The sequence below is a fragment of the Eumetopias jubatus genome, unplaced genomic scaffold (assembly GCF_037043125.1).
Source record: "Eumetopias jubatus isolate StellerSeaLion01/CBP00866 unplaced genomic scaffold, mEumJub1_p1.0 scaffold_17, whole genome shotgun sequence".
Classification (NCBI taxonomy): Eukaryota; Metazoa; Chordata; class Mammalia; order Carnivora; family Otariidae; genus Eumetopias; species Eumetopias jubatus.
In genome coordinates, this window is record NW_028274823.1 from 33499284 (window position 1) to 33511361 (window position 12078).

At 45.9% G+C, this 12078-nt stretch overlaps 1 protein-coding gene across 5 annotated transcripts in view; it reads left to right on the top strand.

The window, feature by feature from the left end:
* SORBS1 (sorbin and SH3 domain containing 1) overlaps positions 1-12078 on the top strand; it is a 224657-nt gene that overhangs the window by 45213 nt on the left and 167366 nt on the right. The gene's annotated exons all lie outside the window — the stretch shown is intronic.

Here is a 12078-nt window from a genome sequence, read left to right on the forward strand (position 1 = left end):
GTGCTAGAGATACTTGTGTCCTGGGAACCCTAAGGAATTTATGTGAAGTCCTTTTAAAAGTGCTCCCTTTTCCAGAAAAGCTGCTGTAGTCCAGTCTCCGGGTAGAGCATGTGGACTCTACTCTGAGTCTCAAGAGTTTCACTTTGTTCCCAGAGCCACCCACAGACACCTCTGAATTCTTTGTCCAATTCTAGAGGCCATTCCTCTGGCCTCACCTATTTTCTCCAGGCTCGTGAATGACTCCCACCTCCTGTCCTTGGCCTCTATTTATGGCCCTTCTGAGTTCTGGAGGAGACTTTGCTGGGCTTACAGCAGTGATCTTCCGGTCTTTCTCACTCATGAGGGATGAGGGAAGGCAACAGGGTGGGACTTCCACTGTGAGGAATGAGACTGAATCTTAAAGGTGTCAGGGACCTTGGAAACCACGTGGTTGGTTCAGCTCTGCTTGCCTACTTCCCAGGAGTGAGGGAGCCACTCTTTTGAGAGGCCTCCCCTTTCAATGTTGGGTGGCTCATCTCATTGGGAAGTTCTTTCCTACTGGACTAATGTCCTTGTCTGGGACTCCACTAAACAGGTGAGGGCAAACTTGAAGGTCCAGTTTGTTGAAACTAGTCAACAAATTATTCCCCCCATTACTCTTGCATAAGCAGTATTAAAAATTATTTTAAGAGGCAGCTGTAAAAGATGCTGGTAAAAATTAATGTTTTCTAAGCACCGAGTGTGTTGCCAGAGAGGTTCAGTTTTGTTTTTCTTTTTCATTATGATTTTGATTTATTTGAGTCTGATAGAATGGTATCAGTGACAGGAGGAATAATTACAGTATCTTTTGAAATCCTATCCTGGAACCCCACCAGGAACGGACCCAGATTCATGCCAAGGAACACTTCATAGGTTTGGGGTTTTTAAAAATGTGTTTTTAAAAATGCTTGTTTGAAATGCTAGACTTTTTGATACTTAAAGAACATTGTTTTAGAGGGTGTAATTCTTTTTTGATCCTCGGAGTTTAAACTTCTAAGTTCAGTGGTGTCCATAGTGATCAATCCTATATTGTGAGTTTAAGAGTCCTCTGAGAAGCAAGACCAGCACACGTGTGTGTGTGTGTGTGCGCGCGCGTGTGCGCATGCGCGCACACCTATTTCCCCTTCCATCAACCAGGTCTAAATTTTTCCTCAGTTCTAACTGCTTTTACGGGTTCTTCAGAGATGCTTGCCATCTTAGGAAAACTGGGTATAATTATTCTTTAAATAAAAATGACTTGCCATAAAGAGAGACTGGCAGCAATAAATCAACATGTTAACATTGGTAGTTGGATTATTGTGTTTCCTTTGAGACTTCCTGTTTTCCCAGCTTTCTGTGATGAACATATATTAATCTATGTTAGAGAAAATTATCTGGGGGAGGGGAGAAAGCATGGTTGCTTTTAAACTCTTTCCTAGTCTGCCAATGAGGTAACAAGGTGGAGAATGCAGGATGGATAACAGATTGGAACCCAGGGACGTTGGGAGCCAGCGCTACCATGGGAATTGTTGTCCTGTCTTTTTATCATCAAAGATGCCTCTCTTTTATTTTTACTTTTATACTTATTTGTCTTCTAAATGTCCCTGATTTGAAAGATTTCATCTAACCCAACATTGTGTTTATTAAATAGTAATCCCCCATAGTTGATCCCTCCAAGATAGACTAACTGCCTGTAAGAATTGCCTGGGTTACTTTATGGAGTTGATGCTCGTCCAGCTGGAGGGGAAGGTGTGATGTTGGCCCCCGTTAGGCACTCATCTATGTTCTCCATCTTCCTGGCTGCCGGTGTGAGACTTTCTGAGCCGAGGACCCAAGGTTGGGGTTCTGCAGTTAGAGCTCTTCTGTGTTTTGGGCCCAAGATCCTGTTTTCCCTCTAGTACTGGTATCTCTTCCCATAAAATCTGCCTTGGTTTTATTTCTAATGCAACAACATAAAAACAGCCCCAAACCAATAATACAGTTAGGCTTCGTGACTATGCTAACCTTTTTCTGCCTCGTCATTATCGTCATCATGGTAATAACAGTTGGCATAAGTTGAGTGAGCACATACTGAGTGCCAGATCCTGTGTTAGATGTCTACACAGATCTCATTTGATCTTTACAACTCCTCTGAGAAGCAAAGACTGCTCATCAGCCCCCGTTTTATTGATGGGGAAACAGGTTCCGAGAGGTTGAGTAATTTGTCCAAGGTCATGAGACCAAAGAGCCGCAAAGCTAGAATTTAAATGGCTTATCTCTCACACCTTCCATACCCTTTCTCTTTAATCCCTTTCTTCTTTGGTCGGCTCTTTTCAGACCAGGACCTCAGCTTCGGGTCTTCCTCACATCCCAACACATCACCTGCTCGTGTGTCTGGAGTGGGTGGGCTCGGGGTTCATGGGTCCTCAGCAGGAGGCACGGGGAAGGTGGCCAGACCCCAATGGTGGAGGCTCAGGGCCGTGGCTGGGCTTATCCCTGAGTGTGTGAGACTGGAGTTGGGACTTGGTCTCTCCTTCTAATTTCCCACTTTTAGAGTGGGGCCATGAGGGGTGAGTGAAGGTATTCCCCAGCCACAGAAAGGATGACTCCCTGCCTTCAATGCTGTTTAATTCCCTCCGGGAGTTGGGGTGGGGGGCAGAGAAAGCCTCAAATCCCTTTCTTCTGGAAAGGTGAGGAAGCTAGGGGAGGTAACTTCTCTGGTCACAGGATGAGCTCGGCTCCGTTCCAAGGAAAGCGTGTGGAACAGGGATTCTTAATTTTTGTTGGGTCATGGACCCCTTTGAGAACCTGATGAAAAGTTTGGACTCCTCCCTAGAAAAATTATAGTAATAATAACTAACATTGTGTTGTGAGCACTTGAACAGGTATTACCTCTTTTATTTTATTTTTTAAAGATTTTATTTATTTATTTGAGAGAGAGAGAATGAGAGCATGAGAGGGAAGAGGGTCAGAGGGAGAAGCAGACTCCCTGCCGAGCAGGGAGCCCGATGTGGGACTCGATCCTGGGACTCCAGGATCATGACCTGAGCCGAAAGCAGTTGCTTAACCGACTGAGCCACCCAGGCGCCCGGTATTACCTCTTTTAAATCTCCTCCTAACCCGATGAGGTTTAGGTAGGTACTCTTGTTTTCCCTGTTCTACAGACAAGGAAACTGAGGCATTGGGATGTTAAATGGCTTGCCTGTGGACACATGTTTAGAAAGTGGTAGGGCCTTTGCATATGCTATCAGTTGGACCCCAGGAGCTAGAGTACCTCAGTTCTAGAGTACAAACCACCTCCTGCATTGCTTACAGATGGAAATGTGTATGTGTAATAAGATAGCAGGTGGATACCACCCCCCCACAGCTGGTGATCAACCTGCTGTCAAGGTGGTGGAGGAAGGAAAGGCTGCTCTTGGCTCCCCTTTGCAGAATCTTCCCCCATCCTCTTGGACCAGTTAGGTGCATCTGCGTGGGGTTTCTAAGTGTCCCAGCTTTGCGGGGATCCCACACAGTTATCTAATTGGCATTTAATGGTGGGTGGGGAGTCTGACAATCTGGGCTTCTCTCCTGGTCTTGCCCCTCCAAGCTGTGTGGCTCGGGGAGTCATTCAGACTCTTCTGAGCCTGTCTGCTCATCTGCAAACCAGAGCAGATGAACTCTGGCCTTCATTAGGATAAGGAAGGTCTTACCACTGTGGGAGGAAGGCAGTGCCCTTAAGCAAATGGCTGGTGCCAAGTAGTGTGCACATCGTTCTGTTAAGATTAATGAACCCAGAGACTGATCTGTGGCTGCTGACCATGCTTGACGACTGTAGCTTTAGAAGATACAGAGAGTATTTTCATAGAGTGGCAATCGGTGATCCTAATGAGATTTTAGAATAGTTTGTACTCTGTACTTGTCTGCCTGTCTGCCTTTCTATTCCCCACCTGTTTGTTCATGACCCCCACAGCAGGTTTCCCTCAAATCATAGATACCTGGAATGTTAGTGCTGGAAAGGAACTCCCAATCACCTGTGGCCAGCCTTCTCATTTTGCAGGAATGGAAATAGGCTTAAAGAGGTATAGGAACTTGTCCAGGACCACACAGCTAATCCATGGCAGAGCCAGAACTTAGGTTAGCAGTCTTTCAGTTGTGCCATATGGCTGTCCCTGTGTCAACCAGACACAGCTCTGCATCAGTTTTTACCTTGTGTGGCCCTCATCCCCTCTACTTACTTCCTTGAAAGTAGAGGCTGGGTTATTCTTTTTTTTTTTTTTTTTTTTTTTATTTGAGAGGAGGGAGGGAGGGAGAGAGAGAGCAAGCGAGAGCAGTAGAGCACGGGGAGGGAGAAGCCGACTCCTCGCTGAGCAGGGAGCCTGATATGGGGCTCGATCCCAGGACCCTGAGATCATGACCTGAGCCGAAGACACACACTTAACTGAGTTACCCAGGTGCCCCGAGGCTGGGTCATTCTCATCATAGTTTCTCCCTCTTTCTCACTGCCTCAGTGTGTGGTGAATGAAGGAGCCACGCCATCTGCATGAGCAGAGCCATCTCAGGAGACCTTTGTGGCGCTAGGCCCACAGGCTTCACACATTCAGATCCGGGTAACTTCCCCATGCACCGGGATGAAGTTCTCCTGTTGACAGAGATCTGGGAGCTTCCCCTCTCCATATATTACTTTATCCCCATTCATGTAATGGTGGATATACCCCACCGATGTGTTCCCAGAAGCTTTGGGAAGCCAAGCTTAGTTTGTGAATGGCTGTGCTGGTGCTCTCAATCCAGCAGAGGTCTAAGCTGGATATAAAGAGCATCTTTTCTGAAGCTGGGCTGGCTGATCTGAGTGGTGACAAAGCACTACAGGGCATTCGCACTACTGAGCTCGCCCTGCTCCTTGCCACGGGCCCTGTGAATGTCCATGGGCTTTCTCTTCTCTTTGCTCAACGGTTCACCCAGTTACCCTACCTTCTTAGGAGAATTTTATCTTGGTTACCTCCGTTCCTGGGCTTTTTCATCTAGAGTTGGGGCAACAAATAGAAGCAGAGTTGGAGGACCAGGAGCTGGGGGTGGTGTGTGTGTGTGTGTGTGTAAAAGTGTAAGTGTAAGGAGGAACTGTATTTGTATCTGAGAAGGTCCAATGCTTATGTGACAGAAGAAGGCATGTGGGAGAAGGGTAAGGAGCGGGAGGGAGAAGTGTTCATGGGATTGGGAAGAGTGGGGAGGAGGAGAGGAGTCACCTTGGAAGAATAGTTGCTGTCTGTCTGAGGGATACAAGTGGTAGAGAAAGGGGAACAGTTTTAAAGATCGTTTCTGGTGCATTAAGACTTTTCGTTCTCTCCTGTTGGTGTTCAATAAGAAATGCAATAACATTTTGAATTTTTGTTTAGACTGGATTGTTTGCTTACGTGGCCACCAAGTGGAGACGGGGCTACTAGGAGACCAGGTTATATTGACGTTTCTGGTGTGTTCTGTCTGGGAGACAGAGGCTGACTGGGGGGCAGAAGAGTGTGAGAAGTAGACTCTAGAGTGGGGGTGGCCTGGGGGAAGTGGCCTGTGGTGGGGTTTGGTGTGCCAGAGTCAGCGCGAAGATTGTGTTCTTCCAAACTCCCAGATCATTTGCCTGCACTAAAAATAAATAAATATGTCCGAGTTCTCAGATTCAGTGCTTAATCACTTTGGACCTGTTTGAAAAAAAAAAAAAAATACGAGGCAGTTTGGATGGTAGTGGGGAGGGATGCAGCGATTCATTCAGATAGTATTTTTTCCACAGAGAGGAAGTTTGCCCTAAGAAAAAGGACAAGGTTGAGTTTCTTGGTTGTGTTTTACTGATGGAACTTTTATTGGAGAAGATTATTTAAATTTTTGTTCTCCAAGAAATTGCTCACTTGTACTGGTTTGAGATGCAGATGGCTTAGCACACAGGGTTTTTAAAGCAAGGGAAGGACCGTTGCCTGATTTAGGTAAAGAGAGTTCTTTCTTCTGCCAGCATGCCTCTACGGGTCCAGTTGATGTGCGCGCTCTGCCCGTCCTGCACGCATATCCAGTAAGAGGGCTTCTTGCAGGCCCTGGAGGAAACAGGCTGTTGGACCATGTAGGTCTGTGCATCAAGTCCTGGCCCCTTTCTGGGCTCCGAGGAGAGCAGGAGAAATGCTTCTGGAGAAGAGCCCCAAGCATTGGCCTGATACTGAGAAAGTTCAGGCGAGTGTTGGTGCTTTTGGGAACCAGGCAAGGGCAGAAAGAGGACCCGCCCTAGTTCCTCTCACGTTGCTGGTGGGAGTGCTCAGCGGCACAGTTGTTTTTGTTTTAGCCCAACTACCAAGCTATTGGGCACCTTGAAATTACCTATCTATATTTTTTGATCCTCTTAAGAGGCCTTATGTGAGGGCAGGAAGTGTCAGTGGCCTTCTGGTGTTTGGAACAATGTCCAGGGCAGGTGGTCATTTCCTACCTAGCTTTAAAAGCTGTCAGGAACGCAGCACTCTGCAGGGGAAAGGCCCTGCTCGGTTCCTGGCCTGTCCATGGACCACACCTGCCTCGTTCAGGCTGGCCCAACTCTGGCCAGGGAAATCTCGATGTGGCTCTGATGATGTTGGTCACAGTTTTCAGCCATGTGTTTCTCCGAGGGACTCCTAGACTGCGGGCATCAGAATGCTCCACGGTTCTTGTAAGTAATGCATATACCAAGTGGACAGAGTCGGGGTCTGTGGGGGATGGGGAGCCTTCCAAGTGATTCCTTTGTACCCTCTGGGTAGAGAACCACTGTGCCACCTGCAGCCATTGTGTAGAAGTGGGCATTGTGCTTGGTAATTTTTTTTTTTTTTAAGATTTTATTTATTTATTTGACAGAAAGAGACAGCCAGAGAGGAAACACGGGCAGGGGGAGCAGGAGAGGGAGAAGCAGGCCTCCCGCAGAGCAGGGAGCCCGACGCGGGGCTCGATCCCAGGACCCCGGGACCATGACCTGAGCGAAGGCAGACGCTTGACTGAGCCACCCAGGCGCTCCTGTGCTTGGTAAATTTGATGCCAGGAGATCCTGGGTTCAGATTTTAGGGCCTTAAGGAAGTTGGAGAAGGGAGGGAAGTGTGCAGGTGTTGAGTACCAGCTGTTGGAAGATGCCAGGCCTTTTTTATTTACACTCAGCCCAGTGTGCTGGATGTTATGATGCTGGGTACAGGGAAGGAAACAGTGTCAGATTCGTAACTTGCTTAGGATCGTGCAGTTGAGTTGGTAGGTGGAGACCACGCTTGACCAAAGTCCTCATTTTTTTTTCCACGATGGCTAGGATCCCCATGCTGGAATGTTGAGCATCTCCTTGAGCATGGCTGTGAAATAGAAGGATGATATGAGCCATACATGTTAAGATTTTCTAGAAGCCACATTGAAAATGTAAAAAGAAGCAAGTGAAATTAATTTTAACTACAGATTTTCTCTAACCTAGTGTATCTAAAATATTTCAGTATTTAATCAGTATAAAAAATGTCAATGAGATATTTTACATTCCTTATTTCCATACCAAGTCTTCAAAATCCAATGTGTATGTCACCTTCCCAGAACATCTCTAGTCCCACTAGCCACATTTCAAGAGCTCAGTGGCCATGTGTGGCTAGTGACTATGTATACAGGACAGCATAGCTCTAGCATCTCTGGACTGGAGAAGTGTGTCCTGCCCTGCTGCTCAGGGTAGCCAGGGGTTTCTAAATTAATGGTTTACAAAGGCCACAGGATGAATCAATGCTGGGTAGTCTGCATGAATGTCATCTGAAGGAGGGGGGTATTATAAGTCCTCAGTCTAGGGTCCCAGGTGATTCTTCTGTGTAACCTGACTGGAAATGGCTGCACTAAAAGCATTCACTGGGCCATTTCCCTCGGTTCTGTGGCTTTGCCCCTCCCCCTTTCAGGGACACTTGCATTCCAAGCACGTTCTCTGGGGGTGGGGTGGTGGTGTGATGGGAAAGGTGGGGGAATGCATGCCCTGAGGGCCCTTTTCCTCCCTTACTAAATAGAACTTCAGTTTCACAATGGAAAAAAAAAAAAGGACTGCTTATTTATCTGGATGTGATCATGCATAAGGGGTGGGACCTTCCCTCTCGGTGGCTGAGAGCAGGATCCTCTGTTCTCAGGAAAGGTAAGATGAAAAGAATAAAAATATTTAGGGGAGAATGGGATACTGTGTATACTTAAGCTGTGTTCTTTTCCAGTGGTTTGGTTTTAAGATTTATTTGCTGACTTAGTGGAAGAAATCTGGTCCTAAAGAGTTACAGTCCTGGGGTCCAAACCTCAAATGCCTCCGAGGTCTGCCAGGTGACAGGTGGTGAAGGGCAGGAGATTCCAACTCCAATCTTAGGAATGTTCTTCACTTCCGCAAAGATTGTGGTCTCCCTTTTTTCTGGAAACACAGGACCCTCTTGGTCTGTCATTTTCTTACTGTTGAGAGACAACCATTTCTCTAAGGGAACAAGCAGTGTAAGCATTGTGATAAATGGCAGTGACACTTGGTGTTTAGGGAGACGGATCTGAGAGCCATGCCCCTCTAAGGGGGCGTAGCTACTACCCAGCTCCATCCAATTGTCCTGAGGCCCAGCGTTACCAGATCTTGTTATTTTAAGGAGAAGCCACACATCTAGAATATTTCAAAGGTAATATAGCTTGGCCTTTATTTTTTTTAATTTAGAAATACAGTTGAGGGGCGCCTGGGTGGCTCAGTCAGTTAAGTGTGTGCCTTCGGCTCAGGTCATGATCCCAGGGTCCTGGGATCGAGTCTCGCATCAGGCTCCCTGCTCAGCAGGGAGCTGGCTTCTCCCTGACTGCCACTCCCCCTGCCTATGCTCTCTCTCTGACAAATAAATAAAATCTTAAAAAAAAAAAAAAAAAGAAATACAGTTGAATCTTGAACAACAGATTTGAACTACATGGGTTCACTTAACCCAGATTATTTACAGTACTATAAATGTATTTTTAATTCCTTAATGATTTTCTTAACATTTTCTTTTCTCTAGCTTTATTATAAGAGTATATAATACACATAACATAAAGTATGTGCTAATTGGTTATGTTATCGGTAAGACCTGGTCAACAAGAGGCTACTAGTAGTTAAGTTTTGGGGGAGTCAAAGGTTATACATGGATTTTTAACCGAGCAGGGGTTGGTGCCCCTAACCTCTGGGTTATTCAAGGGCCAACTGTAGGTATAGATTCACAGGAAGTTGTTTAAAAAAAAAAAAAGTCCGGGGGTTCCTGTATGTCCTTCTCCCAGCTTTGGCCATTGGTAACACCTTACATAATTATAGTACAGTATCAAAACCAGGAAATGGATACTGTTGCAATCTACAGTCCTTACGTGGATTTCACTAGTTCAGTTTATATATGCACTCATTTGTGTGTGCGCATGCATGTGTATGTTCTGTGCAATTTTATCAAGTGCAGATTTGTGTAACCACCTGTACAGACAAAGTCTCTGGCTTTTCAATTCTGCAGATACATCAAAAACTCTGTTTAGGTCTCAAGTACATGCCATAGGCCTGGTGTGGCCATGCTGAGCCTCCAGTTTTCAACCTCTGTTCTAGTCTCACCCTTTCTTTCTTTCTTTAAAATTTGTGTAACAGAATTCACTACTTTAACCCTTTTAAATATTTAATTCAATGTTTTTTAGTATATTCACAATGTTGTACAACTGTTAACACTGTCTAATACGGAACATTTTCATCACTCCCTAAGAAACCTGTATCCATTAGCATTTGCTCCGTCCCTCCCTCCCCTCAGTCCCTGGCAACCATGCATCTACTTTCTGCCTCCTTGGACTTGTCTCTTCAAGATATTTCATACAAATGGAATCCTGGTACTCTATGTCTTGGTCTTCTGTGTCTGACTAGCCCTTTCATCTTACAGACAATGAGAAGTGGAGTCAGAGAGGGAAAGTGATGTACCCATTAGTATACTGCTAGTGAGTGACCAAGACTGGACTTGAACCCAGAACCAGTACTCTTAATACCATACCTTTCTGCCTCTCACCATTCAGCTGTTTGTTTTTATAATATGATGATAAAACTACTCGGTTTTAATAAGCATGCTAACAGCAGAATGTCTTCTGTTACTTGTGCTGAGTGTTAAGGTTCTTCATGGAGTCACTGTGGAAATGAAAACTGTCAAAAAGAAAATAAGATAATTCACTTAAATATGCTTTTACTTTTGGGGCTTTTACTGGGTACCTATTGTGTACCGGGCTCAGGGCCAACAGGGATGAGTTAGATTGGACCCTAACCATCAAGGAACAGTCCATTGAGGGAAACAAATTTCAGGATATTAGGGTAAATATCGTGACTGTGGGGTAGGGGGGAAGGGTCCCAGGCCGAAAGCTCTGGGGGCTTTGAGAGGTGAGAGGAAGCTAGCAGGTACTGAGGCAGCAGGAGGGACCTGAGCAGAGGTTTCAACTTTAGGAGTGGTAGTTGCACACACCTGAGCTGTGAGCTGATTAGTGGTGATAGGGGTGGAAATGGGGAACTGGGATATTGGTGAAACAGCTGGAAGAGTGGGCTTGGGTCAGCGTCCTGCAGGTCAGCTACCCCTGTGGATGTCTGTATTTTGCAAGCTCATAATGGCTGAATGGAAGCAGAGTAGGAGAAGCCAAACTTGGGAATTGAGTCTCCAGGGGGAATACCCAAGTCTGAGCAGTTGGGGTAGGGAGTAGAATATGCAGTGGTAGAATCAGTATCTAAGTATCGGTGAGACTAAGGAGAATCAGTGCAAGGGAAACCAGGAGATCATTCCAGAAGCCATGCCATGATGAAGTCATGCCATAGGACATGTTTGGAGGGCTCTCAGCCCTGTTTCCAGTGGCCTGCCTCCACCTCCTCGTTCATCCACTTAGCAGTGACTTATTGAGCACTTGCTTTGTGCCAGGAACTATTATGGTGCTGGGTTTGCAGCAACGAACAAATCAGGCAAGATTCCTGCCTTCTGGAGGGAAGCATGGATAAGTTAAGGTTATTACAGGTTGTGATAGTCCTATTGAGAAAGTAGCTTTTGCTGGTGGGACTAAGATTAGGCAGTTAGGGCTGGCCTGAGTCAAGAGGTGATATTGGATCTGAGTTCCCCATGGTGAGAATACCCCAGCCATGGCAAGACACAGGGAAAGAGCTTCACAGGCAGAGAGAACAGCAAATGCAAAGACCGTAGAGGGAAGGAGCCTCTGGCCTTCTGCAGGGGGAGTACTCTGGGCTTTGTCAAGATTTTCTCGGCGGGGCAGGGGAGGGGGGTGGCAAATCAGGACAGGTATTTTGTGGAGGTATCCTGTCTTGGGAGTGGAGGGGGTGCTGGGAGGGAATCTTTGTGAGGAAGAAAACCATATCCCAGTGGAAGAAAGTATGAAGTCACTCATACTTAAATGAGTCATTTAAAGTAGGCGTGCTTTTTTTTTTTATAAGGGGAGCTAAAAATTATTTTGCTATTTTTCAACTAATTTTATTCTATTTTATGAGCTTAGTGTCGTTCACAGAACCTGGAAACCTTCATTCTGCTTCCTACTGAATCTGAAGTAGGTGGGAGGGCTTTAAAAAGTTCCTCCAAACCCACTTTTCCTCTGCCAATGAGTGTGGAAGGAGGACAGCTGGGCAAGGGACCGGAGGCGAGACCTGTTTGAGCTACCTTGGCCTCGAGTATTTGGGCATGGCCCCAGTGGGATTTGTTCTGGGATATAGGGAAGTACTTTCCAGGCCAAAAAAGTTCATTTTCCATATATTAGAAAATCATCTTAAATAAAATGATATATACTGCACAAAAGAAATAAAGATAATTATTTTTATTTGATTCCTTCCCAAGTTGGTCAGCCTCAAGGCCAGCTGGGGATTTTCTCTAATTCTAGACTAGCTTTCTGAGCAGAGTTCTTCTGAGTCCACTAAATTAGTGGGCTAATTAGTGGGGGCCTAGATTTAAGAGTCTAGTGGCAGACCTAAGTAGTTAGGGGATGGGTTAGCTTGATCATCCTTCAGCTGGGAGATATGAAATCTGAGGTATATCTTGAGGGACCCTGGAGGGTTTGAAGGCATTATATTGGCATACAGTGATTAGCTGGGCAAACAAGCAAAAGACTCCTTACCAGGTAAACAACAAAGGAGGTAAGCAT